We start from the raw sequence: 12553 nt of genomic DNA on the forward strand, positions 1-12553 counted from the left end.
ACGTTTCCGGTCAATAACCCATAGCGGAACCTGGATGCTCATATTGGCTCCTACATATTCTAAGAAGATATTTATCAGTCAAACCGCATAACAACATACGTTGTTCCCTTTGTCATCGGTATGTTACTTGCCCGAGATTCGATCGTCGGTATCCCAATACCTAGTTCAATCTCGTTACTGGCAAGTCTCTTTACTCGTTATATAATGCATCATTCCGTAACTAACTCATTAGTTACATCGCTTGCAAGGCTTATAGTGATGTGCATTTCCGAGAGGGCCCAGAGATACCTCTCCGACAATCGGAGTGACAAAACCTAATCTCGAAATACGCCAACTCAACATGTACCTTTGGAGACACCTATGGAGCTCCTTTATAATCACCCAGTTACGTTGTGATGTTTGGTAGCACACAAAGTGTTCCTCCGATAAACGGGAGTTGCATAATCTCATAGTTGTAGGAACATGTATAAGTCATGAAGAAAGCAATAGCAACATACTAAACGATCAAGTGCTAAGCTAACGGAATGGGTCATGTCAATCACATCATTCTACTAATGATGTGATCCCGTTAATCAAATGACAACTCATGTCTATCGTTAGGAAACATAACCATCTTTGATTAATGAGCTAGTCAAGTAGAGGCATACTAGTGAGATTAAGTTTGTCTATGTATTCACACATGTATTATGTTTCCGGTTAATGCAATTCTAGCATGAATAATAAGCATTTATCATGATATAAGGAAATAAATAATAACTTTATTATTGCCTCTAGGGCATATTTCCTTCAGTCTCCCACTTGCACTAGAGTCAATAATCTAGATTACACAGTAATGATTCTAACACCCATGGAGCCTTGGTGCTGATCATGTTTTTCTCGTGGAAGAGGCATAGTCAACGGGTCTGCAACATTCAGATCCGTATGTATCTTGCAAATCTCTATGTCTACCACCTGGACTTGGTCCCGGATGGAATTGAAGCGTCTCTTGATGTGCTTGGTCCTCTTGTGATATCTGGATTCCTTTGCCAAGGCAATTGCACCAGTATTGTCACAGAAGATCTTCATTGGTCCCGATGCACTAGGTATGACACCTAGATCGGAAATGAACTCCTTCATTCAGACTTCTTCATTTGCCGCTTCCGAAGCAGCTATGTACGCCGCTTCGCATGTAGATCCCGCCACGCCGCTTTATTTAGAACTGCACCAACTAACAGGTCCACCGTTCAATATAAACACGTATCCGGTTTGCGATTTAGAATCGTCCAGATCAGTGTCAAAGCTTGCATCAACGTAACCATTTACGACTAGCTCTTTGTCACCTCCATAAACGAGAAACATATCCTTAGTCCTTCTCAGGTATTTCAGGATATTCTTGACCGCTGTCCGGTGATCCACTCCTGGATTACTTTGGTACCTCCCTGCTAAACTTATTGCTAAGCATACATCAGGTCTGGTACACAACATTGCATACATGATAGAGCCTATGGCTGAGGCATAGGAAATGACTTTCATTTTCTCTATATCTTCTATAGTGGTCAGGCATTGTGTCTGACTCAACTTCACACCTTGTAATACAGGCAAGAACCCTTTCTTTGCTTGATCCATTTTGAACTTTTTCAAAACTTTATCAAGGTATGTGCTTTGTGAAAGTCCAATTAAGCGTCTTGATCTTTCTCTATAGATCTTGATGCCCAGTATGTAAGCAGCTTCACTGAGGTCTTTCATCGAAAAACTTTTATTCAAGTATCCCTTTATGCTATCCAGAAATTCTATATCATTTCCAATTAACAATATGTCATCTACATATAATATAAGAAATGCTACAGAGCTCCCACTCACTTTCTTGTAAATACAGGCTTCTCCAAAAGTCTGTATAAAACCATATGCTTTGATCATACTATCAAAGCGTTTATTCCAACTCTGAGAGGCTTGCACTAGTCCATAAATGGATCACTGGAGCTTGCACACTTTGTTAGCACCTTTTGGATCGAAAAAACCTTCTGGTTGCATCATATACAACTCTTCTTCCAGAAATCCATTCATGAATGCAGATTTGACATCCATTTGCCATATTTCATAATCATAAAATGCGGCAATTGCTAACATGATTCAGACATACTTAAGCATCGCTACGGGTGAGAAAGTCTCATCATAGTCAACCCTTGAACTTGTCGAAAACCTTTCTCAACAAGTCGAGCTTTGTAGACAGTTACATTACCATTAGCGTCAGTCTTCTTCTTGAAGATACATTTATTCTCGATGGCTTGCCAATCATCGGGCAAGTCAACCAATATCCATACTTTGTTCTCATACATGGATCGCATCTCAGATTTCATGGCCTCAAGCCATTTTGCGGAATCTGGGCTCATCATCGCTTCCTCGTAGTTCGTAGGTTCGCTATGGTCAAGTAACATGACTTCCAGAATAGGATTACCATACCACTCTGGAGCGGATCTTACTCTGGATGACCTACGAGGTTCTGTAGTAACTTGATCTGAAGTTTCATGATCAATATCATTAGCTTCCTCATTGATTGGTGTAGTTGTCACAGGAACCGGTTTCTGTGATGAACTACTTTCCAATAAGGGAGCAGGTACAGTTACATCATCAAGTTCTACTTTCCTCCCACTCACTTCTTTTGAGAGAAACTCCTTTACTAGAAAGGATCCGAATTTAGCAACAAAAGTCTTGCCTTTAGATCTGTGATAGAAGGTGTACCCAATAGCCTATTTTGGGTATTCTATGAAGACACATTTCTCCGATTTGGGTTCGAGCTTATCTTGTTGAAGTTTCTTCACATAAGCATCGCAGCCCCAAACTTTAATAAACGACAACTTTGGTTTCTTGCCAAACCATAGTTCATAAGGTGTCATCTCGACGGATTTTGATGGTGCCCTATTTAACGTGAATGCGGCCGTCTCTAAAGCATAACCCCAAAACGATAGCGGTAAATCAGTAAGAGACATCATAGAATGCACCATATCTAGTAAAGTACGATTACGAAGTTCGGACACACCATTACGCCGTGGTGTTCCGGGTGGCGTGAGTTGTGAAACTATTCCCCATTGTTTCAAATGTAAACCAAAGTTGTAACTCAAATATTCTCCTCCATGATCATATCGTAGAAACTTTATTTTCTTGTTACAATGATTTTCCACTTCACTCTGAATTTTTTTGAACTTTTCAAATGTTTCAGACTTGTGTTTCATTAAGTAGATATACCCATATCTTCTCAAATCATCTGTGAAGGTGAGAAAATAACGATACCTGCCGCGAGCTTCAATATTCATTGGACCACATACATCAGTATGTATGATTTCCAACAAATCAATTGCTCGCTCCTAGTTCCGAAGAACGGCGTTTTAGCCATCTTGCCCATGAGGCACGGTTCGCAAGTACCAAGTGATTCATAATCAAGTGATTCCAGAAGTCCATCAGTATGGAGTTTCTTCATGCGCTTTACACCAACATGACCCAAACGGCAGTGCCACAAATATGGTGCACTTTCATTATCAACTCTGCATCTTTTGGCTTCAACATTATGAGTATGTATATCACTACTATTGAGATTTAATAAAAATAGACCACTCTTCAAGGGTGCATGACCATAAAAGATATTACTCATATAAATAGAACAACCATTATTCTCTGATTTAAATGAATAGCCGTCTTGCATCAAACAAGATCCAGATATAATGTTCATGCTCAACGCTGTCACCAAATAACAATTATTCAGGTCTAAAACTAAACTAGAAGGTAGATGTAGAGGTAGCGTGCCGACCGCGATCCCATCGACTTTGGAACCATTTCCCACGCACATCGTCACCTCGTCCTTAGCCAATCTTCGCTTAATCCGTAGTCCCTATTTTGAGTTGCAAATATTAGCAACAGAACCAGTATCAAATACCCAAGTGCTACTGCGAGCATTAGTAAGGTACACATCAATAACATGTATATCATATATACCTTTGTTCACCTTGCCATCCTTCTTATCCGCCAAATACTTGGGGCAGTCCCGCTTCCAGTGACCAGTCTGCTTGCAGTAGAAGCACTCAGTCTCACGCTTAGGTCCAGATTTGAGTTTCTTCTCTTGAGCAGCAACTTGTTTGCTGTTCTTCTTGAAGTTCCCCTTCTTCTTCCCTTTACCTTTTTTCTTGAAACTGGTGGTCTTATTGACCATCAACACTTGATGCTCCTTCTTGATTTCTACCTCCGCAGCCTTTAGCATTGCGAAGAGCTCGGGAATAGTCTTGTCCATCCCTTGCATATTATAGTTCATCATGAAGCTCTTGTAGCTTGGTGGCAGTGATTGAAGAATTCTGTCAATGACACTATCATCAGGAAGATTAACTCCCAGTTGAATCAAGTGATCATTATACCCAGACCTTTTGAGTCTATGTTCACTGACATAACTATTCTCTTCCATTTTGCAGCTATAGAACATATTGGAGACTTCATATCTCTCAATCTGGGCATTTGCTTGAAATATTAACTTCAACTCCTGGAACATCTCATATGCTCCATGACGTTCAAAACATCATTGAAGTCCCGGTTCTAAGCCGTAAAGCATGGCACACTGAACTATCGAGTAGTCATCTGCTTTGCTCTGCCAGACGTTCTTAACGTCGTTAGTTGCATCTGCAGTAGGCCGAGCACCCAGCAGTGCTTCCAGGACGTAATTCTTCTGTGCAGCAATGAGGATAATACTCAAGTTACGAACCCAGTCCGTGTAATTGCTACCATCATCTTTCAACTTCACTTTCTCAAGGAACGCATTAAAATTCAACGGAACAACAACACGAGCCATCTATCTACAACAAACATAGACAAGCAAAATTCTATCAGGTACTAAGTTCATGATAAATTTAAGTTCAATTAATCATATTACTAAAGAACTCCCACTTAGACAGACATCTCTCTAGTCATCTAAGTGATCATGTGATCCAAATCAACTAAACCATGTCCGATCATCACATGAGATGGAGTAGTTTTCAATGGTGAACATCACTATGTTGATCATATCTACTATATGATTCACGTTTGACCTTTTGGTATCCATGTTCCGAGGCCATATGCTAGGCTCATCAAGTTTAACCTGAGTATTCCGCATGTGCAACTATTTTGCACCCGTTGTATTTGAACGTAGAGCCTATCACACCCGATCATCACGTGGTGTCTCAGCAAGAAGAACTTTCACAACGGTGCATACTCAGGGAGAACACTTCTTGATAATTAGTGAGAGATCATCTTATAATGCTACCGTCAATCAAAGCAAAATAAGATGCATAAAGGATAAACATCACATGCAATCAATATAAGTGATATGATATGGCCATCATCATCTTGTGCTTGTGATCTCCATCTCCGAAGCACCGTCGTGATCACCATCGTCACCGGCGCGAAACCTTGATCTCCATCGTAGCATCGTTGTCGTTTCGCCATCTATTGCTTCTACGACTATCGCTACCGCTTAGTGATAAAGTAAAGCAATTACAGGGCGCTTGCGTTTCATACAATAAAGTGACAACCATATGGGTCCTGCCAGTTGCCGAACACTCGGTTACAAAACATGATCATCTCATACGATAAAATATAGCATCACGTCTTGACCATATCACATCACAACATGCCCTGCAAAAACAAGTTAGACGTCCTCTACTTTGTTGTTGCAAATTTTACGTGGCTGCTACGGGCTGAGCAAGAACCGTTCTTACCTACGCATCAAAACAACAACGATAGTTCGACAAGTTAGTGCTGTTTTAACCTTCGCAAGGACCAGGCGTAGCCACACTCGGTTCAACTAAAGTTGGAGGAACTGACACCCGCCAGCCACCTGTGTGCAAAGCACGTCGGTAGAACCAGTCTCGCGTAAGCATACGCGTAATGTCGGTCCGGGCCGCTTCATCCAACAATACCGTCGAACCAAAGTATGACATGCTGGTAAGTAGTATGACTTGTATCGCCCACAACTCACTTGTGTTGTACTCGTGCATATAACATCTACGCATAAAACCAGGTTTGGATGCCACTGTTGGGGAACGTAGTAATTTCAAAAAAATTCCTACGCACACGCAAGATCATGGTGATGCATAGCAACGAGAGGGGAGAGTGTTGTCCACGTACCCTCGTAGACCGAAAGTGGAAGTGTTAGAACAACGCAGTTGATGTAGTCGTACGTCTTCACAGCCCGATTGATCAAGCACCGAAACTACGGCACCTCCGAGTTCTAGCACACGTTCAGCTCGATGACGTCCCTCGAACTCCGATCCAGCCGAGTGTCGAGGAGAGTTCCGTCAGCATGACGACGTGGTGACGATCTTGATGTTCTACCATCGCAGGCTTCACTTAAGCACCGCTACAATATTATTGAGGAGGACTATGGTGGAGGGGGGCACCACACACGGCTAAGAGATCAAGAGATCAATTGTTGTGTTTAGAGGTGCCCCCTGCCCCCGTATATAAAGGAGCAAGGGGGGAGGGGGCGGCTGGCCAGGGAGGAGGTGCGCCAAGGGGAGTCCTACTCCCACCGGAAGTAGGACTCCCTCCTTCCTTATTGGACTTGGAGAAGGGGGAAAGAGGAGGGAGAGAGAGGAAGGAAAGGGGGGCGCCGCCCCCCTCTCCTTGTCCTATTCAGACTAGGGGGGAGGGGTGCGCGACCCTACCCTGGCCTCCTCTCCTCTTCTCCACTAAGGCCCACTATGGCCCATTAAGCCGCCGGGGGGTTCCGATAACCTCCCGGTACTCCGGTAAAATCCCGATTTCACCCGGAACACTTCTGATATCCAAATATAGGCTTCCAATATATCAATCTTCATGTCTCTACCATTTCGAGACTCCTCGTCATGTCCGTAATCACATCTGGGATTCCGAACAACCTTCGGTACATCAAAACTCATAAACTCATAATATAACTATCGTCGAAACCTTAAGCGTGCGGACCCTACGGGTTCGAGAACTATGTAGACATGACCGAGACACGTTTCCGGTCAATAACCAATAGCGGAACCTGGATGCTCATATTGGCTCCTACATATTCTACGAAGATCGTTATCGGTCAAACCGCATAACAACATACGTTGTTCCCTTTGTCATCGGTATGTTACTTGCCCGAGATTCGATCGTCGGTATCCCAATACCTAGTCCAATCTCGTTACTGGCAAGTCTCTTTACTTGTTATGTAATGCATCATTCCGTAACTAACTCATTAGTTACATTGCTTGCAAGGCATATAGTGATGTGCATTACCGAGAGGGCCCAGAGATACCTCTTCGACAATCGGAGTGACAAAACCTAATCTCGAAATACGCCAACTCAACATGTACCTTTGGAGACACCTATAGATCTCCTTTATAATCACCCAATTACGTTGTGACATTTAGTAGCACACAAAGTGTTCCTCTGGTAAACGGGAGTTGCATAATCTCATAGTTGTAGGAACATAAGCTAACGAAATGGGTCATGTCAATCATATCATTCTACTAATGATGTGATCCCGTTAATAAAATGACAACTCATGTCTATGGTTAGGAAACATAACCATCTTTGGTTAATGAGCTAGTCAAGTAGAGGCATACTAGTGACATTAAGTTTGTCTATGTATTCACACATGTATTATGTTTCCAGTTAATACAATTCCAGCATGAATAATAAACATTTATCATGATATAAGGAAATAAATAATAACTTTATTATTGCCTCTAGGGCATATTTCCTTCACCAGGAGCTGAAATTGGTATTTCAGACTCATGCCATGTCAAGAGGTATGAGACCTCTGACAAGTACTTTGCCTAAAAGATGGAGGAGAATTTCTCAGCTAGTGAGCATGTACTCAGAATGTCTGGGTACTACAGTCGCTTGAATCAAGTGGGAGTTAATCTTCCAAATAAGATAGTGATTGACAGAGTTCTCTAGTCACCATCACCAAGTTACTGGAACTTCGTGATGAACTATAGTATGCAAGGGATGACGAAAACGATTCCCGAGCTCTTCGTGATGCTGAAATCGATGAAGGTAGAAATCAAGAAAAAGCATCAAGTGTTGATTATTAAACAAGACCACTAGTTTCAAGAAAAGGGAAAAGGGAAAGAAAGGGAACTTCAATTAGAATGGCAAGATGGACCAAAGCCTGAAACTGAGTGCTTCTACTGCAAAGGAAATTTTCACATGAAATGGAAATGCCCTGAATATTTGGTGGATAAGAAGGATGGCAAAGTGTACAAGGGTATATTTGATATACAGGTTATTGATGTGTACCTTACTAGTGTTTATAGTAGCCCCTGGGTATTTGATACTTGTACGGTTCCTAAGATTAGTAACTCGAAACAGGAGTTACAGAATAAACATAGACTAGTTGAGGGTGAAGTGACGATGTGTGTTGGAAGTGGTTCCAAGATTGATATGATCATCATCGCACACTCCCTATACTTTCGAGATTAGTGTTGAACCTAAATAAATGTTATTTGGTGTTTGCGTTGAGCATAAATATGATTAGATCATGCTTATTGTGATACAACTATTCATCTAAGACAGAGAATAAATTGTTATTCTGTTTACATGAATAAACCATCTATGGTCATACTCCCAATGTTGATGGTTTATTGAATCTTGATCATAGTGATACACATATTCATAATATTAATGCCAAAAGATACAAAGTTGATAATGATAGTGCAACATATTTGTGGCACTGCCGTTTTGGTCATATCAGAGTAAAGCGCATGAAGAGCTCCATAAAGATGGACTTTTGGAATCACTTGATTATGAATCATTTGATGCTTGCGAACCATACCTTATGGGCAAGATGACTAAAACTCCGTTCTCCGAAACAATGGAACAAGCTAGTGACTTATTGGAAATAATACATACCGATGTACGCGGTCCAATGAGTATTGATGCTCGTGGCGGGTATCATTATCTTCTTACCTTCACAGATGATTTGAGCAGATATGGTTATATCTACTTAATGAAGCATAAGTCTGAAACATTTGAAAAGTTCAAAGCATTTCAGAGTGAAGTGGAAAATCATCGTAACAAGATAATAAAGTTTCTACGATCTGATCATGGAGGAGAATATTTGAGTTACGAGTTTGGCTTTCATTTAAGACAATGTGGAATAGTTTTATAGCTCACGCCACCTGGAACACCACAACGTAATGGTGTGTCCGAACATCGTAACCCCACTTTATTGGATATGGTGCGATCTATGATGTCTCTTACCGATTTACCACTACCGTTTTGGGGTTATGCATTAGAGACAGCTGCATTCACTTTAAATAGGGCACCATCAAAATCCGTTGAGATGACGCCTTATGAACTGTGGTTTGGCAAGAAACCAAAGTTGTCGTTTCTTAAAGTTTGGGGCTGCGATGCTTATGTGAAAAAGCTTGAACCTGATAAGCTCGAACCCAAATTGGAGAAATGCGTCTTCATAAAATACCCAAAGGAAACTAATGGGTACACCTTCTATCACAAGATCCGAAGGCAAGATATTCGTTGCTAAGAATGGATCCTTTCTAGAGAAGGAGTTCCTCTTGAAAGAAGTGAGTGGGAGGAAAGTAGAACTTGATGAGGTAATTGTACCTTCTCCCAAATTGGAAAGTAGTTCATCACAGAAATCAGTTCCAGTGATTCCTACACCAATTAGTGAGGAAGCTAATGTTGATGATCATGAAACTTCAGATCAAGTTACTACAGAACCTTGTAGGTCTTCCAGAGTACGGTCCATACCAGAGTGGTACCGTAATCCTGTTTTGGAAGTCATGTTACTAGACCATGATAAACCTACGAACTATGAGGAAGTGATGATGAGCCCAGATTCCGTGAAATGGCTGGAGGCCATGAAATCCGAGATAGGATCCATGTATGAGAATAAAGTGTGGACTTTGGTGGACTTGCCCGATGATCGGCAAGCCATAGAAAATAAATGGATCTTAAAGAGGAAGACGGACGTTGATAGTAGTGTTACTATCTACAAAGCTCGACTTGTCAGAAAAAGGTTTTCAACAAAGTTCAAGGTGTTGACTACTATGAGATTTTATCACCCGTAGAGATGCTTAAGTCTGTCTGGATCATGTTAGCAATTGCTGCATTTCATGATTATGAAATTTGGCAGATGGATGTCAAAACTGCATTCCTGAATGGATTTCTAAAAGAAGAGTTGTATATGATGCAACCAGAAGGTTTTGTCGATCCAAAGGGTGCTAACAAAGTGTGCAAGCTCCAGCGATCCATTTATGGACTGGTGCAAGCCTCTCGGAGTTGGACTATACGCTTTGATGAGTTGATCAAAGCATATGGTTTTATATAGATGTTCGCACACGACTTATGGAGAAGCCTGTATTTACAAGAAAGTGAGTGGGAGCTCTATAGCATTTCTAATATTATATGTGGATGACATATTGCTGATTGGAAATGATATAGAATTTATGGATAGCATAAAGGGATACTTGAATAAGAGTTTTTCAATGGAAGACCTCGGTGAAGCTGCTTACATATTGGGCATCAAGATCTATAGAGATAGATCAAAATGCTTGATAAGATTTTTCAATGAGTAAATACCTTGACAAGTTTTTGAAAGAGTTCAAAATGGATCAGTCAAAAAAGGAATTCTTGTCTGTATTACGAGGTGTAAAGTTGAGTAAGACTCAAAGCCCGACCACGACAGAAGATAGAAAGAGAATGAAAGTCATTCCCTATGCCCAGTCATAGGTTCAATAAAGTATGTTGTGCTATGTACCAGACCTCTTGTGTACCTTGCCATGAGTTTGGCAAGGGGGTACAATAGTGATCTAAGAGTAGATCACTGGACAGTGGTCAAAATTATCCTTAGTGAGGACTATGGAAATGTTTCTCGGTGATAGGGGTGATAAAGAGTTCGTCGTAAAGAGTTACGTCGATGCAAGCTTTTACACCGGTCCACATGACTCTAAGTCTCAATATGGATACATATTGAAAGTGGGAGCAACTAGCTAGAGTAGCTTTATGCAGAGCATTGTAGACATAGAATATTTGCAAAATACATACGGCCCTGAATGTGACAGACCCATTGACTAAACTTCTCTCATAAGCAACACATGATCACACCTTAGTACTCTTTGGGTGTTAATCACATTGCGATGTGAACTAGATTATTGACTCTAGTAAACCCTTTGGGTGTTAGTCACATGGCGATGTGAACTAATCACATAAAGATGTGAACTATTGGTGTTAAATCACATGACGATGTGAACTAGATTATTGACTCTAGTGCAAGTGGGAGACTAAAGTAAATATGCCCTAGAGGCAATAATAAAGTTAATTATTTATTTCCTTATTTCATGATAAATGTTTATTATTCATGCTAGAATTGTATTAACCGGAAACTTAGTACATGTGTGAATACATAGACAAAACAAAGTGTCCCTAGTATGCCTCTACTTGACTAGCTCGTTAATCAAAGATGGTTATGTTTCCTAACCATAGACATGTGTTGTCATTTGATGAACGTGATCACATCATTAGGAGAATGATGTGATGGACATGACCCATCTTCTAGCTTAGCATTATGATCGTGTCAGTTTCATTGCTACTGCTTTCTTCATGACTTATACAAGTTCCTCAGACTATGAGATTATGCAACACCCGAATACCAGAGGAACACTTTGTGTGCTACCAAACGTCACAACGTAAAAGGGTGATTATAAAGGTGCTCTACAGGTGTCTCTGAAGGTGTTTGTTGGGTTGGCATAGATCGCGATTAGGATTTGTCACTCTGTGTTTCCGAGAGGTATCTCTGGGCCCTCTCGGTAATACTCATCACTATAAGCCTTGCAAGCATTTTGACTTATGAGTTAGTTGCGGGATGAAGTATTACGGACGAGTAAAGAGACTTGCCGGTAATGAGATTGAACTAGGTATGGTGATACCGACAATCGAATCTCGGGCAAGTAACATACCGACGACGAAGGGAACAACGTATGTTGTTATGCGGTTTGACCGATAGAGATCTTCATAGAATATGTAGGAGCCAATATGAGCATCCAGGTTCCGCTATTGGTTATTGATTGGAGATGTGTCTCGATCATGTCTACATAGTTCTCGAACCCGTAGGGTCCGCACGCTTAACGTTCGATGACGGTTTGTATTATGAGTTATGTGATTTGATGACCGAAGTTTGTTTGGAGTCCCGGATGAGATCACAGACGTGACGAGGAGTCTCTAAATGGTCGATATGTAAAGATCGATATATTGGAAGGCTATATTGGGACATCGGAAAGGTTTCGAGTGATTCGGGTATATTTCAGAGTACCGAAGAGTTACGAGAATTCGCTGGGGGAAGTAGTGGGCCTTAATGGGCCATAAAGGAAACGAGAGAAGGGCCTCAAGGGGTGGCCGCACGGCCCCCCATGGCAAGTCCGAATTGGACTACGGAGGGGGCGGCGCCCCCTCTCTTTCCTTCTCCCTCTCCTACTCCTTCCCTCTCTCCACTCTTTGAAAAGGAAGGGGACTCCAACTAGGATTGGGAATCCTAGTTGGACTCCCCCTATAGGCGCGCCCCTCCTAGGCCGGCCTCCTC

Source organism: Triticum dicoccoides, chromosome 2B (assembly GCF_002162155.2).
Source record: "Triticum dicoccoides isolate Atlit2015 ecotype Zavitan chromosome 2B, WEW_v2.0, whole genome shotgun sequence".
Classification (NCBI taxonomy): domain Eukaryota; kingdom Viridiplantae; phylum Streptophyta; class Magnoliopsida; order Poales; family Poaceae; genus Triticum; species Triticum dicoccoides.